Source organism: Lathyrus oleraceus, chromosome 6, assembly GCF_024323335.1.
Source record: "Lathyrus oleraceus cultivar Zhongwan6 chromosome 6, CAAS_Psat_ZW6_1.0, whole genome shotgun sequence".
Taxonomy (NCBI): Eukaryota; Viridiplantae; Streptophyta; class Magnoliopsida; order Fabales; family Fabaceae; genus Lathyrus; species Lathyrus oleraceus.
The window spans coordinates 463,464,142-463,489,359 of record NC_066584.1 but is presented as its reverse complement, the minus strand read 5'-3'; the positions used below and the strand labels follow the sequence as shown (position 1 = coordinate 463,489,359).

Below are 25,218 nucleotides of genomic sequence, written 5' to 3'. Positions count from 1 at the left end.
AATAGAATTAAGTTGTCGTAAAAAAATCTTTACCATTTACACTTCAGATTTTCTACATCAAACCTGATTTTTTCAAAGTCTTTCCATCTTCACATAGAATCTAACAGATTAATTTCCAATTGTACATAATCTCAATTGGAAGCACCTCTCTTATTTACTAATCAAAATTTTCATTGTTTTCTTGTAGCACCTGCATTACTAATTTCATTTAGCACAATACAAAAAATAGATTACTTGATATATTGATAGATGAGGTTTCATGCTATAATTCTGCAATTCCGTTTTAATAAAATAGAAATAATAATAATAAAATAGAAATAGATTCATGAATCAGAGAGAATTCACATGCACTCCCTGAAACCTAACTATTATTTAACAAATAAACAAGAAAACAAGTCAAACTTCCACAACTTCAAAACAATAAAAAGGGGGCATTCCGAGAATCGAACTCGGGACCTCTTGCACCCAAAGCAAGAATCATACCACTAGACCAAATGCCCTAATATGAAAAGTTTTTGATTGTAAATAACTTAGTTGGCACAACTATTTTAGGGGAAAATTTGGAGCACATACCTCTTATTTCCCTTTATATGTCATCACTAAACAAGTGCATGACAAGATTTATTTTTGATATCCATATCCAATAGGATCTCATCATTCATTCATTCTGATCAAGACTGAAGCAAAAAAAAACACTGAAATCATTTTTTTTATCAACATCGAATATTATATAGTTCTTCCGTGTCAAATAAATAAGTGCAATATGGAAATAAAACTATACATCAGAAACCACTTTGATGAAGCAATGCAAGGCCAACAATGCTGAGACAGTGGAATGCTGCTAACCAAGAAAGATAAGAGTGATGTTAGGGAACTATCCTTCTTCCAGGACAGCTACGTAAGAAGGTAACAACAAGGCTCAAGGTAAGAGAAGGGGTGTAGGAAGTAACTCAGAAAGAAGCAAATCAAGTAATACGCAGGGACAGGAGTGCAAGGGTAGAATTGGGGGAGCTGAGTTGTAAGATAAAAGGGTAGAATTGGGGGAGCTGAGTTGTAAGACCTTGGCTCCTGCATTGGAAGCCTCATGAGGAGGCTTCCAATGCTTTTGGCGCCTGCATTGTACCTCACGAGGAGGCATTAATGCCTATGGTGCCTACATGTCTTGACATGTTAGGCGCCTAGCCTCTTGGCGCATGCATTTTATATCTCATCTGTATAAATAGTTCGCCTTGGATGCAATATTTTTCACACAAAATCTTCCCCTACTACCATATTTTCTTTCATTCAACTCCACTCTCCTTCAAGTTTTTGTGTTTTAACCATGTCTGAATACATTCACAAGCGAAATGCCGATTTAATATTTTTCGTTGTTGCGTCTCCGATAGAGATTCGACTCTAGAATATAGATTCGTTTGAACGTCTTAATCGGACGTTGAATAGTTGGTTAGATGGAGAAATTGGAGATGGTGAAAGGATTAGAAGAATCCAATGGCTTGTGTCCACGTTCAACCAAAATGGAGAAGTGAGTGAATGGGTGGATATTAAGACTGACCGAGACGTTCATAGGATGATAAATTACATGTTCAAAATTGTTTTGATGGTTGTAATCACAAAGTTCTTGTATTATAGTTGTTTTAATTGTTTGTGTTATTGTTTATGTAATGGTATTTTCCTCACAAACGTATAATATGAAATAAATTTAGTTTTTCATATATTGCAACAGAGGTACATTTGAATTTATCTGGTTGTGCTCGTTCCAACACTAAGACAGTTAGTACGATTGTGACCTGGCTGACGACATGAACTACATAATCTAACTACTTTGTTCGTCGTATCCATTTCGATTCAAATGTGGGTGCTTGGGCGACTATTTTTCTTCCTTCGCATAACTTCGTTGTGTCAGACGATGTCCCCTTGATATTTTGTCCAGTAATCCTCTTTTGCTACTACGGAAAAACTAATTTTATAAATATTTGATAGCCTGGTGACTTTGTAAACGTCAGATAGCAAGTAGGATGAATCCATTCGAACCTTTGAACATGCCGCAATGACATGGGAGCATGGCGTACGAAAGGCTTGGAACTTTCCGCAATCGCATCAACCTCTATCTAGTTCGAATTTGTACTATCTCATCGGCATGTCCTTATTATGATCCATGGACTCAGAAACACTATACCAACCTTTAGTGCGGTCAAACACCGTGACCACATGTGTGTTTGTTTTGGCAGCTTCATGTCTAATGAATTTCATTGAAGCATCACTGAACAACTGCCCAGATTACAACACTGAACTCCATTTGAAACGCCTGATCTCAAATAGCGCCCCTAGCCTGAAATATGTTGTTTGCACCAAAGCGGTTATAGGTAGGTTACGAATGCCTTTGAAGACAAAGTTCATTGATTCCATAATATTTGTTGTCATGTGGCCCCAACGTTGACCGTTGTCACATGCCCTAGTCCACTTCTCCAATGGAATACTGTTGATCCACCATACTACATCTGCGTTTGACAATCTTATTTCTTCGTGGTAGTGTTTGAAATAAGGTTCTGATAATGTGTAAACTGCATTGACAACCTTCTTCCGCAACGTCTTGTCTTTGATTTCCCGCATGAAATTCTGAGTAATATGTCTAATATAGAAGACATGCGTCGAAGGAGGATCTTGCCAACCATTATCAATGTTATTATATGAACTGATGATTGAAGGGTGTCTGTCGGAGATCAAACATAAGTTAGGTTGTGGTGCAACGTGCAATCAGAGATTTCTTAGGAAAAAACTTCATCCCTCAGCAGTCTCCCCTTCAACAAGGGCAAAGGAGATTAGAAAAATGTTGTTGTTGTCATCTTGTGCCACTGCCATCAGTAATGTTCCTTTGTATTTCCCGTACAACCATGTATCATCAATTTGTATAATAGGTTTACAGAAAGAAAAAACTATGATACATGGTTGATACACCCAGAAGAGATGGTGGAATATTTCATTTTCAATAGCACACGTCCCGTCTTATCTATACGCGGGTAACGTTTCCAAGTTGACTATAGTACCTGGAGCATACTGTTTTAGAGCCAACATATATTTTGGAAGTTGTTTGTAAGATTCCTCCCAATTGCCAAACACTTTTTCAACAGCCTTTGTCCTAGATATCCATGTCTTCCTATATGATGGAGTGTACTAGTACACGACCCGAATATGCGAGATTATTGTACTCACCTTTAACGATGGATTATCGCCAATGACAGACAATATTTCATCGCATACTAGCTGAGAGCTTAGTTTTCGATGATCTTGCATTGGGTTTTTCAGCATGCATGTGTGAACTGGACCCATGGACCCAATCTCCCAAGAATCGCTCCTCTTTCGGCACGAAGCTGACAACCTCAAAAGGCAGTGCTCATTCGAACAATAAATTTTGTACCTCAATGAATTAGTTCTATCAACTCTGAAATCAGTTGATAGTTGCATGTGAAATTTTTTGATGGCTTTTACACAATCCTCTTTTGTGCGATATGTGTCTCCTTGTTTCAAAGATCCTTGCATTTGCACATAAGGATTGTACCATATATCTGATGAAGGTTCATCGGAACCCAAATTCAACCTTGTCATGTGTTAAGGTGGACAATATACATGACTAGATGGTAATGGCTCCTCTTCCTCATCAGCGTTCACCATTGAACTAACCAAGGTCTCGGCTTCTTCCTCTTTGTCATCTGCAACATTCACCTCAGCTTGTTCGTCATCAGTTTCACAAAACACTTGTGACTGATCAATGAACTGATACACTTGTTGTTGTGATGGTAATATATACAACTCTATATCATTATATCCTTATTGTTCGTGACTGAGAAACATATGTTGAACATCTTTGTCATCTCGAATCTTCTTCTAATAAAACTTCATATGATTTTCTGCAAACCAAACCGGATTTTTATAGATGATTTGACCAACAGGAATGCACTGCAATTTCTTTTCTATTCTTTGTTTCAAATGTGAAAAAATTGATCGTCAATTTATTGTAAACCGAGTTACCTCTGTGTTGCAAAAATAAAAATCGAATAGTTGATGCTCAAATATTTCATCTTCGATATGGGCACTGATCATGTAATGTTGTGAGAAAGAATTTTTTTTAATTCTAACTTTCTTTTCTATACTGGAATTGAATGCATTGGTATGTTATTCAAATTCACTTAAATAGAGTAAACGTTGAATGCATTGATCACTTTATTCATCTGCACAAACTTGACCATGCATGTAGTGACAAGAACACACAAGGAATGCATGCAGTCACTACGCCAAAACCTGGAATAGACAGCGCCCCTTAGAGGGCGCTTTATTACAAAAGCGCACTCTAAAGTGAAGAGAAAAAATAAGGAGCATACTATTGGAATAGACAGCGCACTTTAGAGGGCGCTTTTGTAACAAAGCGCACTCTAAAGTGAAACGAAAAAATAATGAGGAAATGGAGGGACACCAATAGAGGACGCTTTATTGAAAGCGCCCTCTAAGGGTAACCTTAGAGGGTGCTTTTAAAAAAGCGCTCTCTATGTCCATGTACATTTCCAGTTTATAAGGCGCTTTTGGAAAGCCTTAGAGAGCGCTTTTAGAAGCGCCCTCTTAGGCCCCCTTTAGAGGGCGCTTTGGTAACAAAGCGCCCTCTAAAGTGAAGCCAAAAAAAAATAATGAGGAAATGGAGGGACAACAATAGAGGGCGCTTTAGTGAAAGCACCCTCTAAGGTTACCCTTAGAGGGCGCTTTTAAAAAAGCGCTCTCTAAGTCCATGTACATTTCCAGTTTAGAAGACGCTTTTGGAAAGCCTTAGAGAGCGCTTTCAGAAGCGCCCTCTTAGGCCCCCTTTAGAGGGCGCTTTTTTTACAAAAGCGCCCTCTAAGGTCCCCTTTAGTAAACATTAAAATTATAACATATACTGCATGTCTCTTTATTTTCCCTCTCTATAAGCTATTTCGTTTACGTAACTGGGTTTTCTCTCTACTGCGATTACTCTCTACTGCGATTACTCTCGTCCTCCGTTCGTTCTCCCTCCCTCACCGTCATCGTCGCCGTCGCCTTTTTCTGCTGCTGCGTTCACGTTCACTGAGTTATCTGCGTCCACCGTCACTGTTCACTTTCTTCTCCATCGTTACCGTCACCTTGAAGGTATTTCTCTTCTCCATCGTTACCGTTCACTTTCTTCATGTGTTTGATTAGGGCATTTTCTAAACTTAGTTTTACATTTTGTGCATTATGTTGATTAATGTTGTTTAGGGCAAACTGAGTTTTTTATTTCTGATTGAAAACTGATATCATTTGAAGTGTGTTTGAGCTTGTGCTTGGAAGTTTGATGATTATGGATGCAAGTTTGTTCATGTTCCAAACACCATAAGTTTGCATTGGTCTTTTGCATGCAGTAGGTGTGTGTGAGTTTGTATTCAATAATGATAAAAAAAAAAGAGTTTAGATTGTTGTAACATGAGAGAAATGGAAGGTATATGAATGTGTTCACGTATTGAATCATTGTCTTACTTGGGTCTTATTGAATCATTTCTATATTACAGATAAAATGGCTAACCAAGACGATACCCATGACGCGAATGGATCACGTAACAATGTTGAAAAAGAAATCAAACGAGGATTGACTGTTATGAAGTCAATCATTCGTGCAAGAGACAAGGGTGTAAAATTTGAAGTACATTGGAGTGCTGAAGACCAACTAATTGAGCCTAACGGTTCAATGTTGGCAAGTTACATTGGTTTCCTTGTTCGACAACATATTCCGATTACATGTGATAATTGGAGAAGTCCGGACTTGAAGGTTGGCAAAGAAAAAATATGGTCCGAGATACAGGTACTTACCATATATTGTTATATGTTTTTTTTGTTGACTATTTGTTGACCATATATTGTTATAATATTACTTTATAATAACACACTCCATGTGTATGTTTTTAGAGATCCTTTCACATCGATGAAAGCCGGCAAAAATATTGTATTCAATTGGCCGGAAAAAGACTCTGAGGATTTCGATCCTTTTTGTCCAACAAATTTCTCAAGGATGAGGAAGGAAAATTTGTTGAAGCAGAACGGCCAATGAAGTATGCCGAGATTATTTCAGCCGATGAATGGGATAACTTTGTCGCCAAACGAAGAAACGAAAAATTCCATGTAATGTCTATTAATTATGGTATTATACAATTGTTAAGTTACTTGGTTCTAATATGCCTTAAACTTTTTTATCCAGGAAGTAAGCGACAAAAATCGGAAAAGGGCATCAAAACCCGCGTATCCGTACAAAAAAGGGCGTACGGGATATGCACGGTTACAACAAAGAATTGTGAGTATATTCAAATGCTATGAGCTTATACATTGTCACAATATGTTATAATTGATGATCTTATAATCTAATTCAATGTGTAGCTAACCGAGGAGAAAAGTGACGCAACATCTCTTCCGGAGCACGTATTATGGAAGGCTGCTCGGGTTGGGAAGGATGGGGCTGTCGTTGAAGCGGTCCAAAATGTTTATGACGAATGTGTAAGTATATGTAACATTATTTCTTTAATTATATCGAAAATTTTGTTAGACATATAATTAATTTTTAATCTCCTCTAATAATATTTCAGGAGACTTTATCCCAAACCTTACCTTCAACCGAGGTCCAGGATTGCAGGAGCGTACTTAGTCGAGTACTAAATGTTCCTGAGTATTCCGGTCGTGTGAGGGGTAAGGGTTTTGGTGTGACTCCGTCGTCATTTTATAAAAAACCAAAAACAAAAAATCCTACCAACAAAGAGGTGATGGAGACCTTGGCGGAGTTAAGGGCACAAGTACTCCAACTGCAAAACGAGAATGCAAGGTATAAAGAGGAAAAATGTGCTCCCGAGGCAAAAGATACTAGTGACCGAGCTAGTATCAATTGTCAACCGAAATTTCCCGAGGTAATTATATATGTTATTATGAAATTAAAATAGCACTTTTTTACTTGACACATATACACGTTAACAATAACATTTATTATTGGTTTAGGGCATTTCACCTTGTCAGCTGTATCTATCGTCACCAACTTATCGCATATAGTTGGCAAGGGAAACGTGCACAATACTTCAGATGAATTACTTCACCATAATCCCCTCCCGGTGGGATATATGAAAGTTTCGGTTGACCTTGTATTAGATACGAACGCCCTTCTACCATTACCTGACGTTGTTTCAGAGACAACGTTGATGCGAGATGCAGTCGGATCCTTTGTTGGTTGGCCGTCAGATCTAATTTTCCCTGATGCCGAGGTATATATGTTCTAAATGATTATGAATATTTAGTATTCACATTTCAATTCAGCTACAATTATGATATTTAATCAATCCTTATTACATGGTAATGTTAGACTCCTACAAGACCCACACATAAAGTTGGTAAAGGGATTTCAAGACGCATCGAGTCGGTTGCATCTCAAAAAGAGGTACAAATATATATACCCATTGAATTATATACGCAACGATTCTGTTGCATCACAAAAAGTCATGATTTATTTTATATGAATTTTTAGGTTCCCGGTCGAAAGTTGAAAAGCGCTGCTAAGGATATTCCAACGACGTCCGGGACAAAATCTCAAATTATGATGCGTCTTGAGAAAATGGTGGATGAGTCCGATATTATGCACGGGGCCATTCGTAGTATAGATTTTGATGAAGGTGTTTTCGGAGCTGCTCATTTCGAAATAATTGCAAAGGAGGACATGCAACAACTTTTTGAACACGACGAATTGGGCATCGCTGTCATTCATACATACATATGGTACTCCGATCAATCTATAATTTACTTAGTTGAACAATTTATTTACACATTTCAATGAGTAGTCTAATGTTTATTATGTTTCTATTTAAGGTATATGTATGTAACATTGATGCGGGGAACTGAATTGTGTAACCGTTTCAATTTTATTGCTGCTTCCCGTATCAACGCAACGTTAATAACGAAAAATCCAACATCCGTAAAGAATGATCTAGTCGATAGATTCATGGCGGCCGGCGATAATACTACACCCAGTTTGTATTTTTTACCGTTTAATTCTGGCAACGGGTTAGATTTTCTTAATTTCTAATAATTTCATTCTAATCTATGTATATCTTTTACGTAGAAAATTTTCATTCATCTAAATTTTTGTTTTATTTTACAGTGGTCACTGGGTGTTGGTTGCTATGGATCTTTCGAGACTAATAGTGTATTATCTCGATTCGTTATCGGGTGATTGGAGTAAATATCCGAGTATGAAGAAGACGGTTGACGCGTAAGTGAAATTCCCCTAAATATTCGTGTGTATTTGTATATTTAATTATGTCTGTCAGATTGATCTCGATATACGTTTTTATTTTGTTAGGGCAATAATAAAATTTAGATCGAAAAAGAATTATCGTAATAGGAAGGACATTACCTGGGTCAGAGTTCATGTATATATTAAGTATCTTATTTTTGCTTATAATAGTGTTTGTTTTTTTGCTTATAATAGTGTTTGTAAGAAATTAACTATATATATATTGTTTGTTTTTCTGTGTAGTGTCCTCAGCAAAATAATTCGGTCGATTGCGGATTTTTTGTATTGAGATTTATGAGAGATATCATTGCGTTGAATCGTATAGACATCCCAAAAATGGTATGGAATAATAACTTAGGGTTTATTTTAATATTATCGGATATTTCATCTAATTTGTTACTAAATCATGAATATGTTTTATTCTCTTAATTGTAGTACTTTGAGGAATACAAATCTTACTCAAGAGCTCATTTGGATGAAATAAAGGATGAATTGTGTCAATTCATTGTTGATCAAAGAATCATATAGCTAGGTTGTATATTGTTGTACATATATGTATGGAATGTTGTTGTTGTATGCTGTTGTTGTATATATGTTGTATATTGTTGTTGTACTTTTACTAAATCATGAATATGTTGTTGTATATTGTTGATCAAAGAATCATATATTAATGTTGTATATATGGAGGATTAATGTTGTATATAAATGGATTCATGTTGTATATATCAATGGATTAATGGTGTATAACATTGGATTAAAGGATGAAATCAATATGAATTTTACACTTTTGCAGCATGCGAACAGGTTACCAATTAAATATCCACTGTTTTTCAAACAAATTTTTTAAAAATAACTAACACTTTAGAGGGCGCTTTGTCCAGAAAGCGCCCTCTAAACACTTTACATTGACAACTTTAGAGGGCGCTTTTTCCTGAAAGCGCCCTCTAAACACTTTACATTGACAACTTTAGAGGGCGCTTTTTCCTGAAAGCGCCCTCTAAACACTTTACATTGACAACTTTAGAGGGCGCTTTTTCCAGAAAGCGCCCTCTAAGGTGTCCCTTTATGGACCACTCCAGAGGGCGCTTTTTTCTGAAATCGCACTATAATGTGGCCACTTTAGACAGCGCTTTCTCCAGGAAAACAAAGCGCTGTCTTTACCTATGCCAGCGCCACTTTAGAGGGCGCTTAAAAGCGCTGTTATAGGCCAAAATAAGCGCCCTCTTTTCCCTTATTTGGCGTAGTGAATGTTGTTGTGCACAAACTACCATTAAGAGAAGATTGTCCTCTAGAGAAGCAGAACGCCGGTGCCACGTATCAGAGTGACTTTGTTTCATGATATGATTCATCATGAACTTGAATGCTATGTTGATGACATGATAGCAAAGTCCCAAACAGAAGAGGGGCATCTGGTAGATCTGGCCAAGCTGAGTGGACCAGTTAAGACAATTCAAATTGAGGTTGAATTCAGATAAGTGCACTATCAGAGTGCGGGCCGGTAAGCTGCTGGGGTTCATTGTAAGAGAGGAATCGAGGTTGATCCTGCTCAAAAAAAAAAAAAAAAACAAGAAATGCCTGAACCGAGAACAAAAAAGAGGTTCGTGGTCTATTAGGTAGATTGAACTACATGTCATGGTTCACATCTCATCTAACAGCCACGTGTGAGCATATATTCAAGTTGTTGAAAAAAAAAGAAAGATCAAACGGTCAGGTGGAATAGTGATTGCCAAGGGGCATTGGAAAATAAAAGAATAAGTTGCAGGAACCTCCGATTCTGTTGCCTCCCTATGGAGAGAGACTGTTAATCTGTACTTGACAGCCCTCGAGGGGTCTACGAGGTGTATTGGATTAGCATGACGAGTCTTGTCGAAAAGAGCATGCAATTTACCTTAGCAAAAAGTTTACCGACTGTGAAACAATACATTCACTGTTCGAGAAAACTTGATGTACTTTGGCATAGGCTGCTCGCCGACTGAGACAGTATATGCTGGTTCATACCACTTTGTGGATTTCAAGATGGATCTGATCAAGTACATATCTGAGAAGCCAGCAATGACCGGACGGGTTGCAAGAGGGCAAATGATTTTGATTGAATGCGATATTCAGTACACCGCTCAGAAAACAATCAAGGGGAGTGTATTGTCTGATTACCTCGCCCAACAACCTGTGGAGGATGATCAACCGATGAGGTTTGAGTTCCCTGGTGAGGACATCTCGAGGTGCTCAAATCGAAAGATTGAGAGTGACTGATCCCGGAGGAGGGGCCTGACCCCGAATCCGGACGGATTCTGATGTCTGATGGGGAATGTGGATGAGTTAGTACCGTGTTGGTTACACCAAAAAGATCCCGTATTCTTTTTGTTGCCCGGATGGCATTGGGATGCACCAACAAGGGTGGCTGAGTACGAAGCTTGTATACTGGGTATCGATCCTCAATGCGTACATCTACTGGGGCAACACCTTTCTTTTTGGTGTATGGAATGGAAGCCGTACTACCGGTTGAGGTCCAGATTCCCTCTTTGAGAGTCCTGATGGACGTAAAACTGCAAGAGGCTGAATGGGTAAGGACTCGGTACGAAGAATTGAGCCTAATCGAGGAAAAGAGGCTGGCAGCCATCTGTCATGGACAGTTATACCAGCAACGGATGAAGCGTGCTTTTGACCGAAAGGTACGACCTCGGGTATATCGCGTAGGTGATATGGTGCTGAAAAGGATCCTTCCTCCTCAAAACGATCGAAGGGGCAAATGGACACCCAATTATGAAGGTCCATTCGTGGTCAAGAAGGTTTTCTCTGGTGGAGCCTTGTTGCTGACGACCATGGATGGCGAGGATTTTCCATCCCCTGTGAATGCGGACGCAGTTAAAAAATACTTCGTATAAAGAGACCCGCTGGACGAAAAGAATAAAATAGTCCAGGCAAAAATGGGCATCCCGGCGAACCAAAAAACAGAAAGAAAGGTTCGGGCAAAAATTAGGGATAAAAAAGAAAAACTGTACACCCGGCAAGTCGAAAACCTGAAAAGGCGGCTTGGGCAAAAAAGGGTATCCCGGTGGACTGAAAACCTGAAAGGGCGGTCCAGGCAAAAGGGGGATTGAAACGAACAACTGCGTCTGGCATGATCGTTTGCGCTTTGGTTAAAGCAACATGGATAATACCCGGTAGGGATCAATCAGAAACGTCTTGTTCAGAAGGCAGAAAGCACGGAGAGTCTGAGGACATATGGGGTGTAACTGAGTTGGAACTCGATGAGATCACGGGTTTCACATTGCCATTAGGATAGATTTTTCCTTTTGTGCGCAATTACCTCTTTTCAGGAATTGCTTCCTTTGTATTGCTCAATTTGAGCCACACTTTTTCAATCAATAAAATGCATATTCAGTCAAATAATTTTGTTTTTGTTTTTCATTACCGCTTTGATTGCAAAAACATCCAGTTGTTTGTGATAAAGAATTTTGCATTTTAAGACATACAGGTCCCTTCCAGTGCATGCTTATAAGATTGAAGCTTGGAATCTTATTTGGAAGGTTGGGTGACCCAAGTGTTGAAATCTTGACACGCCTGGGGCATGGTTTTATCTAACGATCTCTTTTGCAGGTACTGTTAGGTATTTTCCCTCACTTGCAGGTTGTGATGTGGAAGCTTTTGACAAAACAAATTCCCACGGAGTCCAATCAGGGACAAATGAATAGAAGAACGGTGAAGAGACGACGACGAGACGTACGACGATCCTTGGAATTAATCAAGAAGACTCTTCGAAGTCTGAAGATTGAAAAGTTTGTATAAATCCCAGGAGGTCGTTTTCCGTCGAGCTCGGAGCGGTTGGGAATACAAGATGATGGAGCAGAAAAGGTCCAGACGAGTCTGGGAGTTCTCAAAATTGGAAAGCTGACATGGGAGTTGGATATGAATGTCGTGGTTCGACGAGTCGACGGGTGTTCAGTACCAGACTGTCCTCCTCCCCAAGAAGAGTTGGAAGGACTAATTCTCCAGCAGATCCAAGGTCTGTGGCTTCCCTAGCAGGGTCAGGATGGTTATCCCCAGCAGGTTTTGGATCAATGCTTCCCCAGTCGCCAGGTCTAAAGGTTGCTATTTCCCAGCGGAGGTATCTGTGAGTGGTGGTTCCCCAAACAGAGTCTGGAGTGTTGCATCCCCAGCAAGTCAAAGATTGTTGTTTCCCCACAGAGAGTGTTGATGGTTCTTATCCCCAGCAATCCCCAAGCGGACCGGGTGCAAAGGGGGTTTTTCCCCAGCAAGGGTTGCCTTTTTCCCAACAGTAGTGTTGTTCCCCAGTAGGGTGGAGATCGGAGTATTGGCGAGTTCCTCAGCAGAGTGTCTCGAGCTCCCTAGAAGAGTCCCTTGAGGGGGATACCTTTTTATGCATGCATCATTTAGGAGATCATAGCGTATTGCATAATAAATCGCGTAGCATTTCCATAATTATGGAGCATTATGCAGAAAAATCAATCATGCATCATATTGCAAGCATGAGCTAGTCTCAAGCCGAGGTTACCGTTTGAGATTTGGTTTCGCCAGTGGGTGAAGGTGCTACTCAAGCCGTGGTTACCATCCAAGAATGGGTTTTGCCAGATGGTGAAGATGTTACTCTGAGGAGTTTAGCATCATGACGTCAGGTCAGCAGTGTTCCCCAGTAGTGCGATACTGGAGGAAATTTTTCCGTCGGACAGAGATGGAAATAAAGATCGCGATCAGCGCGAGTCGAGCCGTGGTTACCAGCCGAGAATGGGTTTTTCCGGTCAGTGAAGATGATACTCCGAGGAGTTCAGCATTGTGATGTTGGGTCAATGGTATTCCCCAGTAGTGCAATACTGGAGGAAGATTTCTATCATGCGAGATGGAAGTTGGAATGTGTTACTCTGAGGAGTTCAGCATCCTTGTGATACCAGTAAGTGTCGTGTCGATCCCCGTCTGGTCGAGTTTTCTTTGGTGTCAGTAAACATCATTGTTCGATGTCCAGTAAACGTCGAGTTTCCTCCCGGTCATTGGTTAATGTCTGGTCGAGTTTTCTTTGGTGTCAGTAAACATCATTGTTCGATGTCCAGTAAACGTCGAGTTTCCTCCTAGTCATTGGTTAATGCCTGGTCGAGTTTTCTTTGGTGTCGGTAAACATCATTGTTCGATGTCCAGTAAACGTCGAGTTTCCTCCTAGTCATTGGTTAATGCCTGGTCGAGTTTTCTTTGGTGTCAGGTAAACATCATTGTTCGATGTCCAGTAAACGTCGAGTTTCCTCCCAGTCATCAGTAAGTGTCTGGTCGAGCTTTCTTTGGTGTCAGTAAACATCATTGTTCGATGTCCAGTAAACGTCGAGTTTCCTCCCAGTCATTAGTCAGTGTCTGGTTGAAAGTGTTACTCTGAGGAGTTCAGCATCATGACGTCAGATCAGCAATGCTCCCCAGTAGTGCGATACTGGAGGAATTTTTTCCGTCGGACGGAGATGGAAATAAAATCAAAGGACGTTACGCGATCAGCGCGACAATCGGGGTTCAATTGGAGAAAAGGAAGTGTTGAGGCATTTTCTGGAGATTGGGGTTCAAATGGAGATTGGAGTTGAAGATTAAATCCGGGATGAGGTCCTCAGGATTATGTTTTGTTCATGTGTCACCTTAGACTTTGGCTGAGGCCAATGGAGGTCGTTATGGGTGTCTTCTGAGGAAGAGATGCACATGTTACCTTTCTTTGGTGAAGGTGTACCCTCTGATATGTCGCCCTCAGAGTGGTGTTTGGTGTTATTTCCGACGTTGCCAGCGGAATTATCACAAGAAATTGGAGAGCGGGGTTCAAATGGAGAAAGGGAAATGTTGAGGCATTTTCTGGAGAGCGGGGTTCAAATGGAGAAAGGGAAATGTTGAGGCATTTTCTGGAGAACGGGGTTCACAATGGCGATCACAAGTTATCGTCAGGCGACTGGGGTTCAAATGGAGAATGGGGTTCATTATTTTGGCAAACGAGATATCGGGGTTCAAATGCAATGATCCGGGATCATTTGCGCGAAAGAAAATTTCGGGGTTCAAGAAAACGAAAAAAAAGAGAAAATTTTCGGGGTTCAAGAAAAGCATTAAAAAAAACAGAATAATCCCCAGCGGATGTGTGGTATTCAGGCCATGGTTATCCCTGTGTTACCATTTATTTTGGTATCCAGGTCGACGTTGCTGTTTCGGTGATCAGGCCGACTTTTTCCGTACCAGACGGGTTTTTCTTTCGAGGTTGTTTCTTTGCCGATGCTGACAGGCACTGTTAATTATTTTCCCATCAGAGTGCAAATTGTTCGTCTGTTCTTGGTATTCAATCACTCTTCATCCTGATCATCTGAAAGCCGAGGCTATTCATATCGACAGGTTCACAGTGGATTGAATAGGGGCAGCTGTAACACCTCAAAATTTGCCCTCCTCTCTCTCTTGGGACTAGCTTAACATATTGCATTGCATTTCTTAGGTCATTAAGCATTGCATGTTTGCATATCATATGGCTACATTGAGCAAGTCATCCTCCTAAGTCTTGATCAGAAGATAAAGAGGTTAAGATGCAAGCTAAGGTTTCATGGACTGATCATTAGCCATCTGAGGATGTGTGATTCAAATTAGGATTTAATCTCCTCTAATAATATTTCAGGAGACTTTATCCCAAACCTTACCTTCAACTGAGGTCCAGGATTGCAGGAGCGTACTTAGTCGAGTACTAAATGTTCCTGAGTATTCCGGTCGTGTGAGGGGTAAGGGTTTTGGTGTGACTCCGTCGTCATTTTATAAAAAACCAAAAACAAAAAATCCTACCAACAAAGAGGTGATGGAGACCTTGGCGGAGGTAAGGGCACAAGTACTCCAACTGCAAAACGAGAATGCAAGGTATAGAGAGGAAAGGTGCGCCTCCGAGGCAAAAGATACTAGTGACAAGAACACACAATGCATGTGCCCCAGGAATCTCTGCAGACAAGGACTCTCACAAGAGAATATCTTCCCTAATAGTCCAAACAGATGCTCATTCCCTAGGTGCATAAAGCAACCTAGGCGCCAAGAGCAAGGGCGCCTCTTCCTTGCATGTGAATATTCACATCCAGGTGTCGCATACGCGAAAAACAACCGACGGAAAAAGACACAGAGCCGCCACCGTGCGTTATTTATCCCAAAGGAGGGAAAGGAAACGCTCGAAGTAAACCTGAAAGAGGGAAAGGAATGGTCTCACGACCAGAGATTGCTAGGATCGGGAGTCGGTTACGCAAGGGGAAGGTATTAGCACCCCTCACGTCCGTCGTACTCGACGGGATCCACGCTCAAAAGAATAGAATAAGGTTGCTAAATAACTACTCAAAAGAATGCACACACACTGGAATAAAACACAGATGGAAGAAGACGGAGGAAGGGGACTCGGCAGGATATCGCATCCTAGGCCTACGTAGTCTGTCAGAGACAAACATCAGAGTCGATGTAGTTCGAGGAAATGGGGAACGGGCTCGCTAGGATATCGCATCCTATGCCTACGTATCTCATCTGGAATGAGAATCAGAGCTACCGTAGTTCGGCTAACGCACGCTGAAACAAAACACAACACAAAGACGCTGAGACGTCAAAAGAAACTCAACAAGGAAACGGACTGCCAATAGCTGGTCTTACGTCCAACTCCGAACAAAACAAACCAACGGGAAACCGAATGCCAATGTCTGGACTTACATCAGACTCCAAGCACACAACAAATAGGAAATGGAATGCCAATCGCTGGTCTTACATCCAACTCCTAACACACACAAAAAGGTTAAACAAACAGGCTAATAGGGAGTTTGGTACTCGAGCCTACTAGCTGTCAAGCAAAACACACGCAAAAAAGAAAAGGGTGCCCGGAGAGATCTCGCACGATCTCCTGCCTACGTACCTCATCTGGTATGAGGATCAGGGCAACGTAGTTCCCCTGAACAGGGGAGAAACTATCTCCTAACCAGAGACCTAGGAATAACAAACTAAAAGGGAGACTGACTCGAGCCTAATAGTTGTCATGCAATCCACAATGGCCCTAGGTTGAGGTATCTAAACAAAACCTAACTCGCACAGGAAGCAAGTCAAATAAATAGCAAATCAACAGGTATGAAAAGCAAACACACAAGCAATCATCACACGCTATATGCAAACAAGCGGCTGACACAAGGCTGGGCTTTAGTCAAGGGGTCATATCAACCTCGACAAACAAGCCAACACTGGAAGGGGTGTCTGAGGCTCTTAACCACTGACATTGACCGTCAGGGTGAGCAGATGAAAGGTAATGAGGGTTAGACCTCATAGCTCTTAACCCGGGCCTGGGTGAGCTTGAATCAAAGAAGGTGTGGGGGTCCAGAATGAGGGACCCTATTCCACCTGACTGAATCTATATACAAGGATTTTGGGTTAGGTTCAAGAGCCTCAGCACGTAGTGCGAGCATAATGAACGACTCAAACGATTAGCAGGGGACCGACTGCTAGTCCCTTCTATCTGCCAATTGCCTCTTCACTTAGGAGGACTTGAAGTACATGGCACAAATATAAACAATCACAGTCATTGCCTCTTAAGGAGGACTTCAGCCAAATGCCTGCCAAAAGAAAACGACAGGGCTTCCAGACTACATGGAGTTAGAGAGGTTACCTAGGTGGTATGCCAACCACAAGCAAAGCAAAGCTCAAGCAATGAGCTAAAGCGACTAATGTACCTGTCAGAAAGTCAAACCAGTCAATATTTACATTCAGACAAATCAAACAGACACAACAGTGTTACAACCAATATATGCACAATACAAGTCCTATGTGCCAACAACTTAAGTGAGTTCATCACCAATGATCCTACAATACAACACAGGTTAGTATACAAAGTAATTTGCATCTCAAGTCATGAGATCAACATCAACCATTAGGACTAGAAGCTTGAACCTGAAATGCAAAGCTCAAAAGGTGAGTACAAACCACTAGTACCAAGACTAGGGTCAAAAGCAAAGCAAAAAGTCAAAACAACAGCCAATATTCAACATAAATCACATTTAATCAAGTAAGAACATGTCCTAAAAAGGACCAAATCCAAATCAATAAGCAAAGCCATCTAATGAACAAGATAGGGCAAAGGCAATCACAATGCATCACAATTGGACATACAAATGAGAAAATGAACATTAAATCAGAAACACATCCCATGATCATGAATTTTTTTATGTGATATCAACATGTTAAACACAAGCATCATGCAAAAATCTAGAATCAGAGGAGCTCAATTGGCATGCGAATAAAAATGAACAAAAGCATCACCAAAATGTGTGACACAAATTGTCACACCATACAATCATGTGTCTAAAACAGAGATGGAAAATGATAAAAATACACAACCAAGCCTCAAAAATCATGCAACATGTTAGGAATCAGCATATCAAATTTCATGGCAATTGGACAATGTATGAGCATTTCACAAGCAAATGAATCCAACATGTCATATTTTGCATCATGTTTAAATAAGCCAACATAATCCAAATTCCAGCAAGGCACAAATCATGAAATTAGTATCAAAAAATGCTAGACATCCATACAATCATGTGGGAAAAAATTGCACTCAATTTGGATAATCATGCTATTTGTTATGAATTTTTCAATTTGATGAAAATAAAAAGAATTATCATGAAATAATATGGAATGGTGTTCAAATGGAAATTAGAAACATGTATCCACCAAGTATTGAACTCAGGTTTTGGAGGCTCAAGGCGCTGGAATGAAAATCAAATAAAAATTGCACAGCGTGTGGTTCGAACTCAGGTTCATGAGAATACCAGCGCGCTCAAAAGGAAAACAAATGGAAAATAATAAGAACGCAAGCGCTCAGGTTCGAACTGGGGAACGCATGGTTCAAGGCAGCGCTAGGCATCAAAACGACGTCGTATGGCTGCAAACCCTAGCTACAGTGACATACGGTGGCAGACGGTGGTTTCCACCGTCTTCTCTGGCCGTGTACACGGCGGAGCCACCAGAAAAAAAATGCAGAATTTGACAAATTTTATATGGCTGGAATGATCTTTTCACGAGGATCACAGATATCCTAAAATCTAAGCCTAATTCCTAATACATTTTCTGGATCGAAGCAAATAAGTTTCCTAGATCTAAACTTTAAATCACTATAACTTCATCATTATCCATCCAAATTCAACGAAATTTATATCAGAATCATCAACATTCAAAGATCTATAATTTCATGTACATGAATTGGCAAATTAAGAGCTTCGAATTTTCACCAACCTGGAATGGCAGTGATGAAAAATAGTGTATACAAGCTTCCTAAGCCTCCAAATCTCCGTCTCCACTCTTGTTATGAAGCTTTGGATATGAATTGACACTTGAATTGATCTGGATCTTGCTTAATTTCAACTTTCCATTGAAGTGTTCATGCACTTGTACAGCTTCAAACCTTACTCAATTGCCACGAAAAATGTATGGATCTGGCTCAAAACTCCATGATGATGATGGATCTATGAAGAAATTATGTGTTTGTGTGGAGAAAATTTGAATTCCAATGAGAGAGAAATTTGGAGGGAAAAATGGATTCTAGATCTAGAATTGTGATTATGGCAAATTCTGTTATGATTTGTTATTTATATGGTGTGTTAATGACAATGCTAATCCCAATTAAGCTTGATTAATTTGGATTAGTGAATTATGGAATGAAATGCAAAAAATGAATAATGATGTACCATGGCCATGCACCACGTGAATAGTAGCATGCAAATGCTCACATTCCCTTAAAATCCTCTCATAAACATAATGGAAGTGGAATTTTACTCATGTGATTCACCCAATTTAAATTCTTCATTTTCCCTCCAAAATACTCATGCATGCACCAATGATCATGTGATGTGATTTCATGCAATGCAATGATAGATTTGGAAAATACTGGTCATGACATGCATTTTGCAAAAAGAGTGACTCCATTTGGAGTTTTGAAACAAAAGTTATGGCATTTTGAAGTTTCATGCACACTTGATGATCATTTGCTCATAACTCCTCAACCATTCATCAGATGCTCATGATCTTGGACTTTTTGGAAAGAGGAGAGAAAGATCTTCAACTTTCATGTTGACCAAATTTCATTTGAAGCTTCTTTGATGTTGGAAAGTCAAGTTGAATGTGGTCCAAAAACTTGCCATTTTTGGAAACTTGAAATTACAGGTCACTTTCCATTTTTGGAAACTTTTGATCTGGCTTCAAATTCTTCAAGATAGGTGTTTATAATGACAAATGAACCTCTTTTGGACATGAATGAAGTGTCTCAAACCATTTCTCCATCTCCTAGCCCTCAGCCCTTACACAATTGACTGTACAGGTCCTCAGATGACCTAGCCATGCTCTGATCAGCTTGAGCCTCAACCACTTGAGGAATTGGCTCATAAATGAAACCCCTAGCCCATATAAGCTCTCCACATAACCATGGGATCTTCATCATCAAGAAATACCTCATCTCCTTGATAAACCCTGACTGGAAGAATGCATTGATTAGGGTTGACCAGAGGTCAAAACCCTAATCCCAAAGAACTTGAGCATGCACAGTGAAGCCCTTGAGGATGACATAAACATGATGATGGTAATATACCCTTGCAATCAAGACACTGCTCAACCTTTGAAGGATCAAGAAACCCTAATGCATTGCAAACCCTCAGATGGTTGATCATCAATTCAATAAGACCCTCAGGCTTGAACCATATACCACCTCCATCTTCTGAACAAGATATTAGAGGATGATCTCTTATTCCATATGATATGCAATATGCAAATGCCTAATGTCCTAAAACATGAAATGCAATATGCTAAACTAGTCCCAAGAAGAGGAGGGCAAATTTTGAGGTGTTACAGCTGCCCCTATTCAATCCACTGTGAACCTGTCGATATGAACAGCCTCGGCTTTCAGATGATCAGGGTGAAGAGTGATCGAATACCAAGAACAGACGAACAATTTGCGCTCCGCTGGGGATTATATATATATATTTTTGCTTTTCTTGAATCCCATAACTTTTCAATGATTTTTTTCCACTTTTTTTGAACCCCAGGACATCTTTGATTAATTAATAATTTTTTTTGCTTTTCTTGGACCCCGGACAATTATTTTCGCGCGTATGATCCCTGATCATCGCATTTGAACCCCGACAACTTCATAACACTCCTGTTTGCCAAACAATGAACCTCGATCTCCATTTGAACCCCAGTCCCCTGACGATAACTCGCGATCGCCGTTGTGAACCCCATTCTCCAGAAAACACCCCGTGTCTCCCTTTCTCCATTTGAACCCCGTTCTCCAGAAAACACCCCGTGTCTTCCCTTCTCCATTTGGACCCCGTTCTCCATTCTCTTGTGATAATTCCGCTGGCAACGCCGGAAATAACACCCAACACCACTCTGATGGCGACATATCAGAGGGTACACCTTCACAATCGGAAGGTAACATGTGCGCTTCTTCCTCCGAAGACACCCGTAACGACTTCTGTTGGCCTCGCCAAAGTCTAAGGTGACACATGATCAGAAGACAATCCTGAGGACCTCATCCCGGATATAATCTTCAACTCCAATCTCCATTTGAACCCCGTTCTCCAGAAAACACCCTGTGTCTTCCCTTTCTCCATTCTTCGATTTTCGCACTGATCGCGTAACGTTCTCTGATCTTTATTTCCATCTCCGCTCGACGGAAAATTTTCCTCCAATATCGCACTACTGGGGAACATTGTTGCTCCAATGTCATGATGCTAAACTCCTCAGAGTAGCATCTTCCAACTTCCGTCTCGCACGACAGAAATCTCCTCCAGTATCGCACTACTGGGGAATACCGTTGACCTAACATCACGATGCTAAACTCCTCAGAGTAACATCTTCACCATCCGGCGAAACCAAATCTCAAACGGTAACCACGGCTTGAGTAACATCTTCACCCACCAGCTAAAACAATTCTCAAACGGTAACCACGGCTTGAGACTAGCTTATGCTTGCAATGCTGATGCATGATGATTTTTTTTAGCGTGATGCTCCATAACCATGGAAATGCTACGCAATTAACTATGCAATATGCTATGCTTCTCTAAATGATGAATGCATAAAAAGCATCCCCCTCAAGGGACTCTACTGGGGAGCTCGAGGCACTCTACTGAGGAACTCGATAACACTCCCATCTCCACCCTGCTGGGGAATAGCACTGCTGCTGGGGAAAGGACAACCCTCACCAGGGATGACCTCCACTGATACTGATCTGCTTGGGGACTTCGCTGGGGAAGAAACCACCAACGCACTCTGCGGGGAAAACAACAATCTTCCGACTTGCTGGGGATATAACAATCTCAACCCTGCTAGGGGAAACAACAACCTTCCGGCCTGGCTGCCGAGGAAACACTGATCTCGAACCCGCTGGGGAGATAACAATTCCGACCCTGCTAGGGAAAATACGGAATATTCCGACACAGAACACCTGTCGACGCGTCGAACGATGGTATCCACCATCAAACCAAAGTATCAACTTTCCACTTCGGACTTTGAAGAGTCTTCTTGATTAATCCTCAAGGATCGTCGTCATTCTTTCACCGTCTTTTCACCATTCTTCAATCCCCTGTCCATGATTGGACTCCACGGGGATCCTTTTGTCAAAAAGGCTTCACATCACAACCTGCAAGTGAGTGAAAATATCTAACAGCACCTGCAAAGAGATCGTTAGATAAAAACGTTCCCCAGGCGCGCCAAAGTTTCAACACCTGAGTCACTCAACCTTCCGAATAAGATTTCAGGTTTTCAATCTTATGAACATGCATTGGAAGGGACCTGTATGTCTCAAAATGCAAATATTCTTTATCAAAATAAACGGATGTTTTTGCACTCAAAGCGGTAATGAAAACAAAAACAAAATTATTTGATTGAATATACATTTTATTGATTGAAAAGGTGGCTCATAACTGAGCAATACACAGGAAGCAATTCCTGAAAAGAGGTAATTGTGCACAAAAGGAAAATCTATCCTAATGGCGATGTGAACCCGTGATCTCATCGAGTTCCAACTCGGTTACACCCCATATGTCCTCAAGACTCTCCACACTTTCTGCCTTCTGAACAAGACACTTCTGACCGATCCCTGCTGGGGATTATCCATGGTGTCTTAACCAAAACACAAACGATCATGCTAGACGCAGTTGTTCGTTTCATTTCCTCTTTTGCCTGGACCGCCCTTTCGGGTTTTCAGTCCACCGGGATACCCTTTTTTGCCCAAGTCGCCCTTGTGGGGTTTTCGACTTGCCGGGTGTACAGTTTTTCCTTTTTATCCCTAATTTTTGCCCGAACCTTTTATCATTTTTTTTGTTCGCCGGGATGTCCATTTTTGCCTGGACTATTTTATTCTTTTCGTCCAGCGGGTCTCTTATACGAAGTATTTTTTAACTGCGTCCGCATTCACAGGGGATGGAAAATCCTCGCCATCCATGGTCGTCAACAACAAGGCTCCGCCAGAGAAAACCTTCTTGACCACGAATGGACCTTCATAATTGGGTGTCCACTTGCCCCTACGATCGTTTTGAGGAGGAAGGATCCTTTTCAACACCAGATCTCCTACGTGATACACACGAGGTCGTACCTTTCGGTCAAAAGCACGTTTCATTCGCTGCTGGTACAACTGCCCATGGAAAATGGCCGCCAACCTCTTTTCCTCAATCAGGCTCAACTCTTCGTACCGAGTCCTTACCCATTCAGCCTCTTGCAATTTCACATCCATTAGGACTCTCAACGATGGAATCTGAACCTCAACCGATAGCACGACTTCCATCCCATACATGAGCGAGAAAGGCGTTGCCCCAGTAGATATACGCACCGAGGTTCGATACCCATGCAATGCAAACGGCAACATCTCGTGCCAATCCTTATAGGTTACGACCATCTTCTGCACAATCTTCTTAATATTCTTATTAGCTGCCTCAACCGCCCCATTCATCTTCGGACGATAAGGAGAAGAATTGTGATGCTCTATCTTGAACTCCCGACACAACTCTGCCATTATCTTATTATTAAGATTAGAACCATTATCAGTAATGATTCTCTCAGGAACCCCATATCTGCAAATGATGTCCCTTTTGAGGAACCTGGCAACAACCTGCTTCGTCACATTTGCATAAGATGCCGGTTCCACCCACTTGGTGAAGTAATCAATAACCACCAATATGAACCGATGCCCATTCGAAGCCGTAGGCTCAATCTTCCCAATCATATCAATGCCCCACATAGCAAACGGCCACGGGGACGACATCAAACTCAACGGGTTTGGAGGCACGTGCACCTTGTCAGCATAAATCTGGCATTTATGACATTTCCGCACGAAGTTGAAACACTGGGCCTCTATCGTCATCCAATAATAACCAGCCCGTAACAACTTTTTCACCATTGCATTCCCACTGGCATGGGTACCAAACGACCCCTCGTGCACCTCTTTCATCAATTGGCTTGCTTCTTTGTCATCGACACATCTAAGCAAAACCCAATCGAAATTCCGCTTGTACAGAACCCCATCCTTATTCAGATAGAACACCATGGCCAACCTCCTCAGAGTCTTTCGGTCCTTCTTGGATGCTCCCTCAGGATACTCTTGGGTTTCCAGATAGCGCTTGATATCGTAATACCACGACTTCTCATCATCAGGCGTTGTGTCAACAGCAAACACATAAGCCGGTCTATCCAGACGTCCCACCTCAACAATGGGAAACTGATTCCACCACTGCACCTTAATCAAGGCAGCCAGAGTAGCCAAAGCATCTGCCAAAGGATTCTCTTCTCTCGGCACATGGTGCAACTCCACCTTGGTGAAAAACGTCAACAATCTCCTCGTATAGTCCCGGTATGGAATTAAATGAGATTGATGCGTATACCATTTCCCGTTAACCTGATTCACAACCAAAGTTGAATCTCCATAGATAACAAGGTTTTTGATCCGCAAATCAATCGCCTCTTTAATACCCAATATGCAAGCTTCGTATTCAGCCACGTTGTTGGTACATTCAAATGTTAGCCGGGCAGCAAAAGGAATGTGGGATCCTTTCAGCGTAACCAAAACAACACCAACTCCACTACCATTCACGTTAACGGCCCCATCAAACATTAGAATCCATTCGGATTCAGGGTCAGGCCCCTCCTCCGGGATCGGTTCCTCACAATCTTTCGATTTTAGAAACATGATGTCCTCATCAGGGAACTCAAACTTCATCGGTTGATAATCCTCAATGGGTTGCTGGGCGAGGTAATCGGACAATACACTCCCCTTTATTGCTTTCTGAGAGGTATACTGGATATCATATTCGGTCAAAATCATTTGCCATCTCGCAACCCGTCCGGTCAATGCTGGCTTTTCAAAAATATACTTGATCGGATCCATCTTAGAAATCAATAAAGTGGTATGAACCAGCATATACTGTCTCAGTCGGCGAGCAACCCATACCAAAGCGCAACAAGTTTTCTCGAGCAGTGAATACCTTGTTTCACAGTCGGTAAAATTTTTGCTAAGGTAGTAAATTGCATGCTCTTTTCGACCGGACTCGTCATGCTGCCCCAATACACACCCCATAGACCCCTCGAGGACCGTCAAGTACAGAATTAACGGTCGTCCCTCCACAGGAGGCATCAGAATCGGAGGCTTCTGCAAATATTCTTTTATTTTTTCAAATGCCGCTTGGCAATCATCATTCCACCTGACCGTTTGATCTTTTCTCAATAACTTGAATATGGGTTCACACGTGGCTGTTAGGTGAGATATGAACCGTGAAATGTAGTTCAGTCTACCTAAGAAACCACGAACCTCCTTCTCTGTTCTCGGTTCAGGCATTTCTTGTATTGCTTTTACTTTAGCAGAATCAACTTCGATTCCTCTTTCGCTTACAATAAACCCCAGCAATTTACCGGAC

General features: G+C 41.2%; 1 non-coding gene across 1 annotated transcript; it reads right to left on the bottom strand.

The window, feature by feature from the left end:
• Positions 1-428: 428 nt before the first annotated feature.
• Positions 429-500, bottom strand: TRNAP-UGG (transfer RNA proline (anticodon UGG)). Its single transcript has one exon. It is a non-coding gene; the product is annotated as a tRNA-Pro (tRNA).
• Positions 501-25,218: the final 24,718 nt, after the last annotated feature.